This window comes from Tupaia chinensis, unplaced genomic scaffold (assembly GCF_000334495.1).
Source record: "Tupaia chinensis unplaced genomic scaffold, TupChi_1.0 Scaffold000208_1, whole genome shotgun sequence".
In the NCBI taxonomy this organism is placed as follows: Eukaryota; Metazoa; Chordata; class Mammalia; order Scandentia; family Tupaiidae; genus Tupaia; species Tupaia belangeri.
The window spans coordinates 482,332-499,180 of record NW_006159683.1 but is presented as its reverse complement, the minus strand read 5'-3'; positions in this window follow the sequence as shown (position 1 = coordinate 499,180).

Here is a 16,849-nt window from a genome sequence, read left to right as displayed (position 1 = left end):
TCTTTCCCTGACAGGAATGCAGACGTGATAACTGAAACTCCAGCAGCCATCTTGGATCATGAAGTAATCTCAAAAATGAAAGCCATATTTTAAGGCTGGTGGTGTAGTGGAATGATAGAAAGAAAATGGGACTATGATGACCTCATGGGGCTACTATGCTTGGCCTGCCTACCAATAGAATTAATTTACTAGGAAGAACTCAACTTCTATCCTATCTGAGCACCTTGAAGGTTCTATTAGAATTTTGATTTTCTGCCCCAAACAATCAAGTGTAATTTTTAATTGATAAGAGTCAATTAGTGCATGTTTGACATAAGTTATAGTGTGACTTTAAAGAGAATTAACCAATTATATTTTTAGAGCATTTTCAGGCACATGCTGGAGATGAGCAAATAGTACACAGAGTTCCCAAGTACTCTGTCTGCATATACATGCTACCTTCCCAACTATCAGCATCATCACCAGGATAGAACGTTACCCTTGTTACATTTGAAGTATAAAGCACACCATTGTAGCCTAAAGTTTGCGTTAGTGCTCACTCTTGGTGATGTACTTTCTAGGTAGACGTTTGAACAAATATTTAATGATATGCAGCCACCCCTGTACTAATATACGGAATAGTTGCACTGCCCTAAACACCCTCTATGTTCTACCTAGACATCCCTCTCTTCCATCCTAATCGCTGAAATCCACTTGAGTTTCTATTGCTTCCATAGTTTTGCCTTTTCTAAAATTTCATGGTTGGAATCACACTGTATGTGTCCTCTTCATATTTGTTTCCTTCATGTAATAAGATGCACTTCAGTTTCCTCCATTTCTTTTCATGACTTGAAAGCTCATTTTCTAGCACCGAATATTCCATTTTCAGGATGTAATCACCATTTGTTTATCCACTCACAAACTGAATATCTTACTTGCTTCCAAGTGTTGGCAATGACGAACAAAGCTGCTGTAAACATCCACGTGTAGGTTTCTGTGTGGATACAGTTTTTAGTTCATTTGGGTAACCCCTACCAAGGAGCAAGATTGATGGATCGTTTGGTAATAATATGTTGAACTCTGTAAGAAGCCACCAAACTGTCTTCCAAGGTAGCTGTATCATGACCATTGTGCATTTCTACAAACAAGGAGCAAGTTTTCCTGTTGCTCCACATTCTCATCAGCTTTGGATGTTGAGGGTTTGAGATTTTGGTTATTCTAACAAGTATAAGATATGAGTAGTAATATCTTGTTGTATTTTCAATTTTCAGTTCCCCAGTTGCATCTGATGGTAAGCATATGTTCATGTGCTTGCTTCATAAAAGCATTGAAAATTGTTATGGACACTGGGGACAAAATGAAAGGAAAGTGGGCGAGGGGAAGAGTGCAGGAAGGGAAATCTGGGAAAAAAATGGAGAAGTAAGACATTCATGGGACACAGATATGGTTTGTTGCCTGTTGATGATGTTGTGTATAGTATTCTCAACTGTCCTGGTGTGTGGCATATATCGTGTTGGGTAAAATTTCTCTACAATCTAAATGATGTTTAGAAATTGAACGTATAAATGATAATAAAAAAGGAACAAGGAATGGAAAATTATTTGTTGACGATAACACATTAATATACTGGATTGAGACAATAGCATATTCTGCATGGGAAATCACATTTTATACGCTGCGGTGAAGTACAGTGAATGAAGGTAAACTAAATAAAATTTAAAATTAAAAAATAATAAATAAAATACTTATTTAAAAATATACATGGATTTCAATTTTTTTTGTACCCAAACAAAGTCATAGTTTAATTTTGCTTTCTATGAACTTTTTGAAGTCCTTTTGTATTTTGCCCTGGTCAAAGTATATTAGGAAAGTTATTTTCAGTGCTAGGAATCATGTTTGAAGAGCGATGTTGACAAACAACATGTGATCGTAATGGGTTTTCCAAACCTGTGATGTGAAGGCCATTGGAAGGAATGAGTATTTGTAGGCTGCACAGACTTGTGCAATGTGACTGCCATCTTAAACTACTGACATTTTAAGGAAGTGAATTTATTCTTTGTTTCAAGCAGAATGATGGATAGTCCTATTTCAGCCAAGTATAAGGCAGAACTTTCTGAAAACATACTGTATGATCTCGCTAAATGGTAAGTGAATTCCCAGTTAGTAGAGGTGACTTAGCAATTGAACAAAGAAACATTGTAGGTATGTTTGAGGTGGGAAGTAAGATTAGATAAATTGTTTCCAGTCTTTTTGAAGTTTCCTTCTTCAAGTGAAAGCCTACTGAAGGTTTCTTATACTATCTCTACTGTTGGAAAGAATCTACAGGACTTCTATGAACAGAGCTTAAACACACTGGATCGGAGGATAAATTTATACCTTCAATTTCATTCATAATGGTGGATTATCTCAGTTCAGATGAATACTGGTTCATCCATGAGTTTTTCTTTGATACTTAATACAAGTATTGGGAGAAAATCAGATCTACCATCTGAAAATATTTAAGCAAGAATAAAGTCTCCTGTTGTGTATGTCTCATAGGTGGACAAAGGCTGCATTTTTCAAACTTTATTTATTTTGTTCATGGTAGAGTGTGTGCGCATGAGAGAGAAGCACCCTAGATATGGTTTTGTCATGATGCGATCCTGTTTGACAGCCTTCTTACTCATCAGGATCCTGGACACGCTTACGTCAACCATGTTTTCAGTTCAGCCCAGAGATCCAAATCCACAGTCAGCTGTGTGCTTCCAGCACTGCCATTCAGTTTGCTACTGACGATGCTACCAGATTGGGCTTATCATATATTTTAAGTGGAAAATACATATGATCACCAAAGGAAAATGGTAATCCATTTCATAATTTTCATAATGTTCTTAAATGTATGCACTGTAACTGGTATCTATTATACTACTAGTAAGAAGCAGTAATAAATAGTAAATAGTAATAAGAATGAATGACAGAGCACTCAAGTGGTGCCAAACCTTGTTTCAGGTACTTCTAGGAGAGGAAAACAAAGGTCATGGAGGAGCAAAAAGGAAAGAGACTAAAAAAAAAAAAAAAAGTCAGACCTGGATATGGGTTCAGACATCAAAGAGTTTATAAACTGGCCAGAGTTACATGTACATAAGTCACTGTAATTTAAAGCAGAAAAGATCATCGCTATCAAGTATGTGCTGAGTGAGTTCAAGGGAAGAAATGACTTCTCATGGAGTGAGGATTAAGGAAGGCTACTAGGAAGCAGTAGTGTTCGAGAGGGCCTTGAAGGACAGCTAGACACAGAGATGGGGAGAAAGGGATTTCAAGCGAAGGGAAGATGAGGAGAAAAGTTGCTGAAATGCAAACTCAAAATGCATGTACCAGGAGAGGTTTTACTGTATTAGTCAGATGCCAGCTGGAAACAATTCACTGCACATGGTCCTTGTCAAGGCACTTACATACGAGAACGATGTGGAGAGATTGGGCAGGTTACAGGATGAAAAAGAGATGCGGAGGCACCCAGATACTAGGAACAGTGAGGAGCCATTATCACGCTAGGCCTAATGAGGTTAGGGGAGGAAGTAATGCTGAAGACCCAGTGAGAGTTGGGGGCTAAGAGGAGGGGCTATCTAAGCTCAGGGAAACAGGAGACCACTGCAGGAGAGGAGGCACTGAAGCGAGGAGAAGGTAGAAAGACTTAGGCTATCCTCTTCTCTTCCCACTCTGCTCTCTTATGCCAGGGCATCCCATTGACCAAACTCAGAAAGCATCCAATAAGCAAGGGATTCTGGGTGTCTGAAGTCACTAGCATTGGCTTCTAGGTAGGGCACAGAGCAGAAGGATGAGGAATAAATCTTGGGAAGGTGATTGGTGATAGACCAATGAGCAATCAGGAGATGAAAGATTAGAAACTTAGAGAAGATTGTGGAACCATTTAATGATCACACTAAGGAGTATGTAAATAATGTGATAGTTAATTTAAACCCACTTATGCTTTATCAATACGAGCATGACATAAAAACTCCAGAGTGAGATAGCTAGTTGAGGCAGAACTCCATAATCTTCCATTCTGTGCTCTAGTTCTTAGCATATGGCTTTCATCTGTATGATCACCTCATGGTTAAAATATGGCCACTCCACCTCTAGTTTCATATCCATGTTCTAGACAAAACAATGATAAGAAGAAAGTGACAAGGAAATCAAACTTTTCTAGAAATCCACAGCAGATTTTCACCACAGGGTCACTTCAGCTGCAGATGAGAGAGACTGGGGCAAAAAAATTGCATTGCACTCTGAATAAAATAAGTTTTGTTTATTTTTTAGAAAAAAAATACATCAGGCTGCAGCTAGCAGTATTTGATATAAAAGACAAAGATTGATGGGAAAAAGTCCCTTTAATTCTTAATAATCTAGGCTCTTACTAATTCCAAATTTGGGTGGTGTTGCCCCCCTCCCAAATAGGGCATGTATCAGTAAAGTCATTTAAAAGTGAAGAACAAAGATGAAGCCCCAAGTCTACCGCCAGCACATGCTGTGAGCTGGAGGACAGTAAACCAGTCAAGTTCTCCCACCTGCTCTTGACTGTGACAAATGTCATGTGGTTGCAAAAAGTTGGCTGGGGTTATTGGGTGCAATTTTTGTCAGACAAATAGAGATGGCTGTATGTGATGCCAACTTGCTTATATAGGAAAAGAGTAAATATTCATGGCCTCATTAGCACCATGATCTAACCTAGTGTTTTTCAATTCTTTTTTTAAATTTTGATTTATTACTATTACCATTCTTCAATTTGCTATAGGGAACTTGTGCTCACTAGAGAGAGACAGAGAGAAAAAGAGGGAAAGTGAGAAAGCAAGACTCCAGGTCCAGGATTCAAACTGTTGTCAGCTATGTGGGAGTGCAGCACCTTAACCACCATGCCACCTGCTGGCCCCTCAAATTCTTATAAAAGTATTTCCTTTAATAATTTATATAAGCTATAGCTGAATAAATTTATATAGTAGAACACTCAAAAAGTTCAAAAGCATTCAGAGTAAAACATGGAAGTATGGAAGTCCCTCTTTACCAGCCTCCCACTCATGTTATCCTCTCAGGGAGAAATGACCAGATATAGTTAATGTACATTCTTCTAGTTCCTCATTTAAAACATTTATATATGTATATAGGCAAATACACAACTTTGTTTTATATAAATGGAGCCATAACATGCACTTGGCACTGCAACTTGTTCCTAAAAGCTTAATATGTCCTAAATATCTTTCCATAATTTTATCAATTGTGTAGTATTTCACAGTATGTTTATAACCCAATGTGATGAATGTCCCTTACTGAAGAATACTAAATTGTTTTCAATTTACTTCTGTTATAAAACATTAACAAAGGAGCGCTTAGTACATACATTTTAACATGTGTGCAAGTACTTCTGAAGGATATTTTCTAAAAGTTACATTTCTGAGTTGAAGAGAATGTACACCTTAAAGTCATTTTTTAAATAAGTAGAATCCTTTTTCCAAACAAACTTTTACATGGAAGTTAATAATGGAAATGCATTGAGCCAAGGCAGGAAAGAGAGCTCTGTAACTCCAGTTTCCCAGCCCCTCTCCCGACCTCTTCCTTTTGCTTCTAGAAAGCAACTTCATGGAGTCCTAGAATTTCACAGAACATAGACTGGAAACCATACTTTAACCAACTGAGTTGACTTGCTGTATATCAAGATACAAGGATGAATTTCAAACCTAGTTTATAAGACAAATTAATTCCAAATCAAAGAGTTTTAAGAGAAGTGTATTATTTTATGTCAACAAGTTGGGCCATTGTCAACCACGATGACTTCTTTGGTTTGTTTTTACCTTCCTTTTTTTTCTTTGTTCCTTCCTTCTTTTTTTTCTATCTTTCTTTAAAAAGAGATACAGAGAAAGAAAAAGAGAGATACATGCCTAATAGGCTCTTCATGTTGCAATTAACTCCCAATCTCAGCTGGCTCAGATAAGGCCGTATGTGCACGCAGCCAGATTGCTCAGGTCCCAAGACACTAACCCAGGCACGTCCTTTCCCTTTTAAGTCCAGCTGCATGACTGCCGCACCAATACCTAGCCCGATGATGCATGTGTGTGTGTGTGTGTGTGTGTGTGTGTTTTATTAATTCATTCATGAGCAAGAGAGATAAGGGAGAGTGAGATGGAGAAAGAGACGAAATGCAATTCCAATAAGATTCTGACACTGTGTTCCATCCCCACCTTTTAGCCAGTCCCAGATCATGGGCAAGTGCCTTCCCAATGTTATATAAGGAGGTTTCTGGACTTGAACTAAGAACCTTCCTATGTGGTATGGTTTCACAAATTATCATATTTTACTGTCACACCAGTGTCCATCCAGGATAGGTTTTTAAAGCAGAGATTTGGAATCTTTAGAAAGGAGGGCCTTAGGGGAGATAATAAGGGTCTAGATTCACCTGGATGCTGCATTCCCACAGAAAGTTGCTTGCACTGGGGGCTGGCAGGTGTGATGGTTAAGATGCTGGACTCCCACATGGTAGACCATGGTCTGAGTCCTGGGCCTGGAGGCTTACTTTCACTCTCTTTCTCTATCTCCCTTTTTCTCTCTCTGATCAAATTAAAGATAGTAATAGTAAAGATAATAATAATAATGATAATAAATAAAATTAAATAAATATATTTTTTTAAAGTTCCTTTCCTTAAAGGGCTTTGGGAGGCAGAGAATGATGTATAGGGGGGTGGGGTGGGCATTAAAGCATCCTCCTTTAAGTGACCACCTGGTTTAACCATATCATATATGTTTCATAAATTGAAACTAGATGTCAGGAAGAAAGGATAATTCAGATGCTAGATTTTATACATCTTTATTACCCATGGTTTTATGTTAAATCCCAGGCTTAGAAATGTGAACTTTTAGAATGCTTATATTACTATCAGCTAAAGGAATACATCTGGATGGCAATAAGTCTTTAGAAATCCAACACAAAACATAAGGTGATGTTACCTAATTCTAATAAAATCTTTAAAAAATAAAGTTCAAGAGCATAAAATATTTTTATAGTAACTTGTTTCAAAGATACCAACATCATTTAGCTTAGAAATCATCGTGAAGACATACTACTTACAGTGTCCAATTTTATTTAACAGGAAAAAAATTAATCTTGTAAAAGCTGCATAGTTGAGGGTACTTATTATCTGACATCGAGGTTTCACCATATTTAAGAAAGGAGGAAAAAATACAAAAATTCTAAAGACATCACATTCCCACTTTTTATTATAACTATGAATTCCCTCCTTGAGAGCAGAGGCTCAACCTTTTACCTTCATGTCTCTTGGACTTTGCATAGATTCAATAAATCTTTTATAAATGAATGAAAAAAATGAATCATAGCCAGCAAATTTGAGTGGTTTCTCTTCCTGAAAAAAGAGGGTACAAAATTTAATTAAGACATCCTGGCCTCTAAAGCCATTCTAAATAAAGGGATAGGTCTTTCAAAAATTTTAACCAGTTTTAGAGCCAGCAGGGGGTATAGTGGTTAAGGCACTGGACTCTCACATGGCCGACCATGGTTCAAGTTCCAGACATAGTAGCTTGAAAATCATTTTGGGTACACATACATGCATGCCTAAAATCTCAGTAGGAGAATCGAGATGGGATTGTGGCATGGCCATCTCCCCTGGGAGTGATTTCTCATGTTCTCTCTCACTGTCTCCCTTTCTCCAGTGAGCAGACATGATTTATGGCAAAAACCTTAAAAAAATTTAGCCAGCTTTTTTAAAAATTGTAAAAATAAATTTAAGTCCTTTATGAAGTTCTCAAATACTACAAAAAGATAGAAAAATGAGAAGTACCTTCTTCCCCACCACCACTCGCCAAATACTAATTTTAGTTCCCTTCTTCAGAGGTAACTTCTGTGAACAATTTCTTGTTAATTTTAAATGTTCTGTGCATTTGTGAGTCTATGTGTAGTAAATATCTCTTGCTATTTTTTTTGAGAGTTTTTTTTTTCGCTATAGGGTGCATGCGCTCTCCAGACAGACAGAGAGAGACAGAGAGACAGAAAGCGAGAAATCACCCCCCCTTCCCCAGGGAGGATGGTCACGCCACAATCCCTTCTCCTCCATTCTCCTCTCGGGATCTTGGGCACGCACGCACACGCACCCGGCATGAGTTTTAAGCCACCGGGTCTGGGACGCGAACCGCAGTCTACTACGTGAGAGTCCAGCGACATAACCATTATGCTAACTGCTGGTTCCCTCTTGCTATTTTTTGATCACACAAGATTAGCATACTCCTCCATGTGTTTTAGAAATTTCCACTTAATACTTAATGGGGCAGATCTTGCCTCTCAACGTAGAAGCCAAAAGTGCTAGAGATTCTCTTTTCCAGCATCTCTTGCAGCAGAGGTATAAACACACATCCTAGCCCCCATCACTTAGCCCCCTACACCCCAGAAGATAGAGATTCAAAGAGCAGGTGACTGTGAAGCTCACACTGGTGAAGATTGGGGCCATGGCTGTAGTCAGCAATTGGAAATCAGCTTCTTCAGCAGGGATTAGTGATGCTAGTGGGGCACCAACATCAGAGATTCTCCTGATGCTGTAGGGGCATCAGCATGGTATAACGTAAAGCATTGTTACTAGCTGTGGGAACCAGCAGTTAGTGTAATGGCTATGTTGCTGAACTTCCACGTAGTTGACCGTGGTTCGCGTCCTGGACCAGGTGGCTTAAAACTCACGCCGGGTGCGTGTGCGTGCATGCTCAAGATCCCGAGAGGAGAATGGAGGAAAAGGGATTGCGGTGTGACCATCCCCCCGGGGGGTGATTTCTCACTTTCTGTCTCTCTGTCTCTCTCTGTCTGGCGAGCGCACGAGTCCTATAGCGAAAACCTCTCCAAAAAAAAAAAAAGCATTATTACTAGCTGTGTAGTTCAAAGCTGATTGTCCCAAAGTAGTGCATTGTGTTTGTCCTTTCTGAAAATCTCAATGGATCCTTCGTCCCTGTTTTCTCCACTCCTCATCCCCAGCATCTCTGGTGCTTTCAGTTCCTAAAGTCAGCTATGCTCTTGTTTCTGGAGCTAGCTTTTGCCAGAATATGCATGGAGAGCTGGAATTTTGCACCAAAATAAATTTGTACTTTAATTTCATTTTCCACAAATGTTTTGAAGTCCCCTTGTACAATACAGCTTCTTTTTTGGGGGGGTGGGAGGGAGGAGGAGAGATTTTTGTTATAGGGTGTGTGCACTTGCCAGAGAGACAGAAAGTGATAAACCACCCCCACAGGAGAGAGCCTTCTCCTCCATTCTCCTCAAGATTTTTGGCAGGCATGCACAAATGCCTGGCATGAGTTTCAAGTTCTAATCTGGGACTAGAACCGTAGTCAGCCATGTGAGAGTCCAATGATATAACCATTATGCCATCTGCTGGTCCCTGTACACTTAAGTGGGAATATTTCAGTTTAAATTCTAATACAGGGCAAAGATATCAAATGATTCAAAAGACTACTTTTCTTGGTAAGCACTAATTATATGTGGTTCAAATTAATTTTTCTCAATTTATGTTTTTTTGAGTCAACATTTAAATTATTTAATGTTCACCTTCCAACTTTTGATTAATATCATTTATTCATTCAAAAATGCAATCAACAAATAACCACAAAATATCTGCTATGTACAAAGTATTGGATTAAGTGTTAATACAAAGGTAGGGAGGATAGAACTGAGTAAGTCCCTTCACTTAAAGAGCTTACAGTTGAGCAGGGGCAAGATACAACATGAAAATACCTCTGAAGTTAATGTAAAGATATGTATATGGAACAGGGAGATAGTAGAAGAAGTAGAGTCAAGCAAGTGGATGATTAATCAAACATAGAAAATAGAGACTAGGCAGTGGTTCAGTGATAATATAACTGGATCCATACAACAAGGTCCTGGGTTCATGTCCCAGGAACTCCGTGTACATGTGGGCACACAACAGACATACATACACATGCCTATGACTGGGGTGGCTGAAGCTGGGAGTAGATCATAGTGTGAAGACCTTATTGGGGTTACCTGTTTCTGTACCTCTCTCTCTCCTTTTCTCTCTCTCTCTCTCTCTCTCTCTCTCTCTCTCTCTCTCTCAGGAGAAATACCTATTTTTAAAAGTGGGGGAGAAGAAGGAAATCATGATGCATATGTGTGACTTCAATTATTCCATCTGGGAGATAGATAGAAGACGTAACAGGGAGACCCAAGCTGCTTGACTTAAATACACCAGAATCCCCTGCACAGCCTGCTTCAGGAAGGAGAGGCTGCTTCATCCTTGGTCCAGCCTTCAAGAACCAATACCAGGCTCCTGCAATACTGAGCTAGAAGAGATAGAAGGTAGGGGTTGTTGCTCCATGTGTGTTGATGCTGTTCTGTCCCTCACTCATCCAAGAGCAAAAGGGAGGCCCAACTGCTTGGCTTGAGTTTATCAGGGACCCCTCTCCCTGTGGAGGTGGAGAGGTTGCTACAGTCTGTGTGGTAAATGAAGTGTCCTAACACCTTACCTTCTACCAGTCCAGCTCTTCCTCCAACCACACTGGGAATAGAAAGGTGTGGGTATACAGGAATGAAAACCTGAAGACAGGAAACTCAGGAGGAATCCTCTCTCCACAACCCCCCTATCAGTAAAAGAAGAGAAACTCCCATCTAAAAACCTGAACCACAAACTACTGTGGATTCCACACTCCCATCCACAGTAGAGGAGGGAAACTAGCAAAACACTAATGCACACTATAGGGAAGGGCATGAGCACACAGCTACTGAAACATAGTCCACAGAAGTAGGGAGAATTGAGAGTATTACTAGATGACTAGAAATCAAAGCAGAGCCCCAAGAAAGAGGGGAAAATAAGGAAATACCTTTATCCCAAGGGAACATTATAACTTCTCACCATCAATGAATAAAACACAAGAGATCACAGAAATGTCAGAAAAAGAATTAAGCATATTCTTTGTAGCAAAACTCAGTGAGATGCAAGAGAAAAAACAGACAAGCAATTCCAAGAGATGAGAAAATCCTTACATGACTGGAAAGAGGGACTCCATAAAGAGATAAACACACTGAAAAGGAATCAAACAGAATTCCTGGAGATAAACAACATGATACAGGAAATCAAAACCTTCCTTGAAAGTACCAACAACACTTGAAAGACCATACAGAAGAATCTCTGATCTTGAAGACAAAACTTCCAGTTTAGTACGAGCAACTGAAAAGAATGGGAGACTAACCATTAAAATTTAAGGCAATGTACAGGAAATCCTAGTCACCATTAAATGGCTGAAAAGTGACATAATAGGTATTCCAGAAGGTGGAGAGACAGGCAAAGGCATAGAAACTCTCTTTCACGATATACCAGTTGAAAAATGTTCACATTTAGAATGACCTGAGAACATTCAAATCTAGGAGACGCAAAGAACACCAAACAGATACAATATAAAAAGATCCTCTCCATGGCCAACCTGGTAAAAAGAGAGACAGAATATTCTAGAAGTGGCAAGAGAGAAAAGACAAGTTACTTACATGTTCACCCCATTAGACCAACAGTGGAATTCTCAACTGAAACAATTCAGGAAAGGAAAGAATGGCAAGACATATTTTAAAATACTGAAAGAAAAACAATTTCAGCCAAGAGTACTATACCTGGCGAGATCATCCTTCAAATGGGAAGGAGAAATAAAATCATTCCCAGATAAACAAATACTGAAAGAATTCTCCAAAACTAAACCAACCAGGAAATACTTAATGGAATACTATACCAGGAAAATGAAAGGGAAATAGATAGAAGTGAGATAACACAAAACAACTAGAAAAAAGGGTAAGTCTACAAATATCAGTAATAACATTGAATGTAAGGATTAAATTTTCCACCTAAAAGGTTAAAATGCAGATTCAACTCTCTTACACAGAGGCAGGTTTAGAGTACAAATTCACCAATTATTTGATAGATGGTTGTCTCCCCAGATTTCAATTTATAAATCTATTGTAAACATTGCTCTTTGTATAAAACTAGGTAACAGAGGAAAGGCTTAAAATGTTACAAGCAGCTGATTCTTTTTTTTTTTTTTTGGAGAGGTTTTTTTGCTATAGGGTGTGTGCACTCACCAGACAGACAGAGAGAGACATAGAGACAGAAAGCGAGAAATCACCCCCCAGGGAGGATGGCCACGCCGCAATCCCTTCTCCTCCATTCTCCTCTCGGGATCTTGGGCACGCATGCACACGCGCCCGGCGTGAGTTTTAAGCCACCGGATCCGGGACGCGAACTGCGGTCGACTACATGGGAGTCCAGCGACATAGCCATTATGCTAACTGCTGGTTCCCAAGCAGCTGATTCTTCAAAATAAATTTAAATAAAGCTAAAATCAAGTTTGTAAAGCCTAATAAGTCACCAAATCACTGATTTCACCAGTCTTTATTTTTTTCTTGTTTTATGTTTTTGCCACAGGACACATGTGCTCTCTGCAGAGAGAAAAAGACAGAGGCAGACAAAGTGAGAAATCACTCTGGGAGGCAGCGGGTTGGAGAAGGCAGGGGATGGCCATACCGCAATTCATTCTCTGCCATTCTCCTTTCAAGATGTTAAGCATGCACACACATGCACTTGGTATGATTTTCAAGCCACCAGATCCAGGACTTGAACTGTGGTCGAGCATAAATGAATAAAACTCCTTAATCATCATACAACCTGCTGCCCCCCCCCAACCATGTGATAGCATTTAAACATATCTTTCCAATTTAATTTTGGTTTTGCTTTTTTGAGGGAACTTTTTCTTTAGGTACAGTACAGGACAGTGTTCTTACAAGAAGAACTCATAGTGAGTGAATAAAACTTGCTTCTTCTATCTCTTCCTAATGAGCTATTTTTCTGTACAATTTTACCTATGTCTACCTGGACCAATAATACTGCAGATATTTTCAGAAAATAAAATCTTACCTCCCATAGTCCTCTCCATGGAAATTATAAATTCTTCTTTCATTGGCTATGTTAAGGTTATCTTTGTTTTAAAAAATCCATCCTCATTAATTTATGAGACTTCCTGCTTGCCTTTTTTTTAATCAATTTGTTTTTCTTCAGAGCTATATTTCACAGTAAAGAACATCATAGACAATTTAGCATATACTTCCAGAATAACCAGGGGAGTGGCCCACAACATAATACAATGTTAAAGGCTGAAGCTGGTGAATATGTTTGTATCCTCCATTTGTTTATTATAAACTGTATACATGCTTCTAAAAACCATTCTGTACCCTACAAAGATGTGTAATGATTATATGTAAATCATAAATTAGAGTTAATATTTTTTAAGAATTATTCCTTCTGGGAGGGTATATGAAAGGGAACAGTGAAAGGTTAGGCAAAAATCTAGGATAAGGCCAGACTATGGAGGATCCTGATGGCCAGTCTAAGTATTTCATGGTAGACAAAAGTCAGGGTTATCTATAGGTACTCAAAGGATTAAACTTCGGTTTTAGAGATTTTAATCTTTCAGACCTATACAGAATGGGATGAAAATAAATGAAAACTATAAGCATTGTGGTTGATAATGGGTTAAATGTTTAGTTTGTCTTAGATACATGCAATTTTCAACAATATTGGTTGTCGCTAAATGAAACTTTTGCATAAATATTGGGGCTGAGGAAGAACAAAGAGATGAGACCTGAAGCTCAAGTCAATCATCAAAAATCAGTTAATTCCAAGGAATTCAGAGAGTCTGAAAGATTTGCTGAGAATGCTTAAGAGGACTCTACGAGGAGTGGGTTTTTATTACTCCTGGGACATTGTGGATGGAGATGGCAAATTGGACCCACCAGTCTTTTAATCCTATCGAGTTGCACCATATGTTTATAAATAGTATTTTTGTTATGACCCTAATCGAGGGAGATTTAGTGCTGTAACTGGCCGATTTCTGACTCTCTGTTGTCTAAGATCTTGCATTCTTTTCAAAGCTGAAACAGAAAACTGGAGTAAATTACATGTATCTGCTGCCCAGAGGACTTATATTTTCCTTTTGTTTGTTCTTAAATACCATCGTTTTACCCATCTGCTGCCTGTTCAATGGCTGGACATAGTGGCATGAAGCCAGATATCCTGCCCTAGGGTTCCCCCTCCTCCATCATGAGATTAAGGGAGAAAGCAGGACCTGGAGAAGAGGCAGAGGAAGGTTTTGTGATTTACTAAAGATCTGACTCAACAATAAAAGAAAAATATGTTAGCAAAAATACAAAGAAAATTTCTGATTAGCTGAATCTTTCAGTGTTGTAGCTGGCACTGGTTCATTCTGTACAATGAGAAATACAGACAGTATGAATTTCAACAGCAGGTTGAAGTGCTTTGTGATGACAATAAATCCCAGACTGATGTGCAGATGGAAGAGGCCCACCTGCTTTGCAACCCAGAGCTGGGTCTGAGTTTCCCTGTGTATGAGGACTTGTGGCTGCTCCCAAAGTGCTGGACTGCTAACTCTTTCATCACTGCTCCCTTCAATCTTGGCAGTGGTCAACCATGCCTAAGGATTTATCTTTCTGTAGTTGCTGTAACCCACTTTTCTAACAACTGAATATCATACTGGGTAGTTCATAAAGAATAGAAGTTTATTTACCTCACGGTTTTAGAGGTCCACATCGACCAGCCATATCTGATGACAGTATTCTTGTGGGTAGAATCTCTCTGCAGAGTCCCAAGGCAGTGCTGGGTATTGCATGGTGAGAGTGCAAGACCATGTCTCTGTTCCAGCTCTTGGCTCTCTCCCTGTTATAAAACTACCATGGGGGCCCACCCTAATGAAGTTATATAACCCTGAGCTCCTTTCAAAACCCCCCTTTCAACACCATAGTTGGATTAGGTTTTCACCCTCTTAATCCCATCACACCCACATTTCAGCACATACATTTTGGAGGAGGACATTCAACTAAGAAGATAGGTAGGGACTATTTAATAATACTGTCAAATACTTTCCTTTAGGAACATTGTCCAGAGAGCAGTCTGAATTTAGTACTTAATGTGATATAGTCTACATCCCAGATATCAATAAAGCTTTATTTCCTCCCTCCCACTCTGTTTTCCTCTTTCCTTAACACCCTATCCTTACTTCCCTATTTCCCCCCCTCTTTTCCTTCACTCTTTCTCCCTATTCATTCTCCTTCCCTCTCTTTATTCTTTTTTTAAATAATTAAATATTTAATATTATTTATCATCATTTAAAAAATTTGTTATAGGACACATGTGTTCACCAGAGAGAGACAGAAAAAGAGAGAGAAAGTAAGAAAGCAAGCCACCAGGTTCAGGACTCGAACTGTGGTCAGCCATGTGGCTTAACCACCATGCCATCTGCTGACCCCACTTTATTCTTTTATTGGAGGGGTAGTAAGTCATTTCATATTATGTAAGTTAAGACAAATCAAAAGGAGACTTGTATTATGCTCAGGAAAAATTGTTCTGCCTTCAAAAAACAACAGGTGTTGTCATCTGACTTACACTATGTCAGAAGCCAAGGGGTTGTCATAAGTTAGGATTGTAATTGTAGGTAGCTTGGGTTGGCTTTTCTGGTCAAGGAAATCTGTACTTGAAGGGCATAGGAGAAATCAGGATATTAATCTATGATGCTGATGTTTGCAAGTAAACCATAGGCTTCTATTCTGGCCTTATGCCCCTACCAACTGAGGCTAATAATGGTTATGTGGATCCTCATCTCCAGGGTAATGCAGCAGATGGTGAAGCAGCATTGTTCTCCCTTCTGTGGCTGTAACTCTGACATAGTCTGGCAGCAGCTGGCACAAAAAAACAAACAAACAAACAAACAAACAAAAAAAACTGTCTCAAGAGCCACACAGGATGGTTATACCATGTATTAGTTTCCTTGCGCTGACATAGGAAATTGTATGAACTGGTTGCCTTAAAGCAACAGAAGCCTATTCTCTCATAGTCCTGGAGACTGGAATTCTGAAATCAATTCACTGGCAGGGTTGTCTTCTGTAGGCCCGAAGGGATAATCTATTGTATGCCTCTCAGCTACTGGTAACTGCTGGCAATCCTAGGCAATCCTTGGCTGGGAGTTGCATCACTCCAATATTGTCACCATCACTACATGGCTTTGTCCTCTGAATGTCTGCTTGAAATCTCCCTCTCCTTTCTCTTATAAAGACAACAGTCACGAGACCAGCAGTTAGCGCAATGGCTATGTCGCTGGACTCCCACGTGGTCCACCGCGATTCGCATCTGGGACCCCGTGGCTTAAAACTCACGCTGGGCACATGTGCGTGCATGCCCAAGATCCCAGGAGGAGAACGGAGGAGAAGGGATTGCGGCATGGCCATCTCCCCTGGGGGGTGATTTCTAGCTTTCTGTCTCTCTGTCTGTCTCTCTCTGTCTGGTGAGCGCATGCACCCTATACCGAAAAACCTCTCCAAAAAAATAAAAAAATAAATTAAAAAATAAAAATAAAGACACCAGTCGCTGTCTTTAGAGACTACTTTCATTCAGGATGACCTCATCTTGAGATCCTTAACGTAATTATGTCAACAGTGATCCTATTTCCAAATGTGATTACAGTCATAGGTACCAGAGGTTAGAATTTGGACTATTTGGGACCAGCAGATGGCATAATGGTTACGTCACTGGCCTCCTGTATAGCCGACCACAGTTCAAGTCCCAGGTCCAGTGGTTTAAAACTCATGCCAAGTATATGTCCATGTGTGCCCAAAATCCTAAGAGGAGAATGGAAGAGAAAGGATTGCAGCATGGCCACCCCCCTTGGGGGGTGATTTGGTGATTTCTCACTTTCTGTCTCTGTCTCTCTGGAGAGTGCACACACTCTCTAGCAAAAATCTCTCTCTAAAAAAAAAAAAAAAGAACTTATTTTTTGAAGGATGCAATTC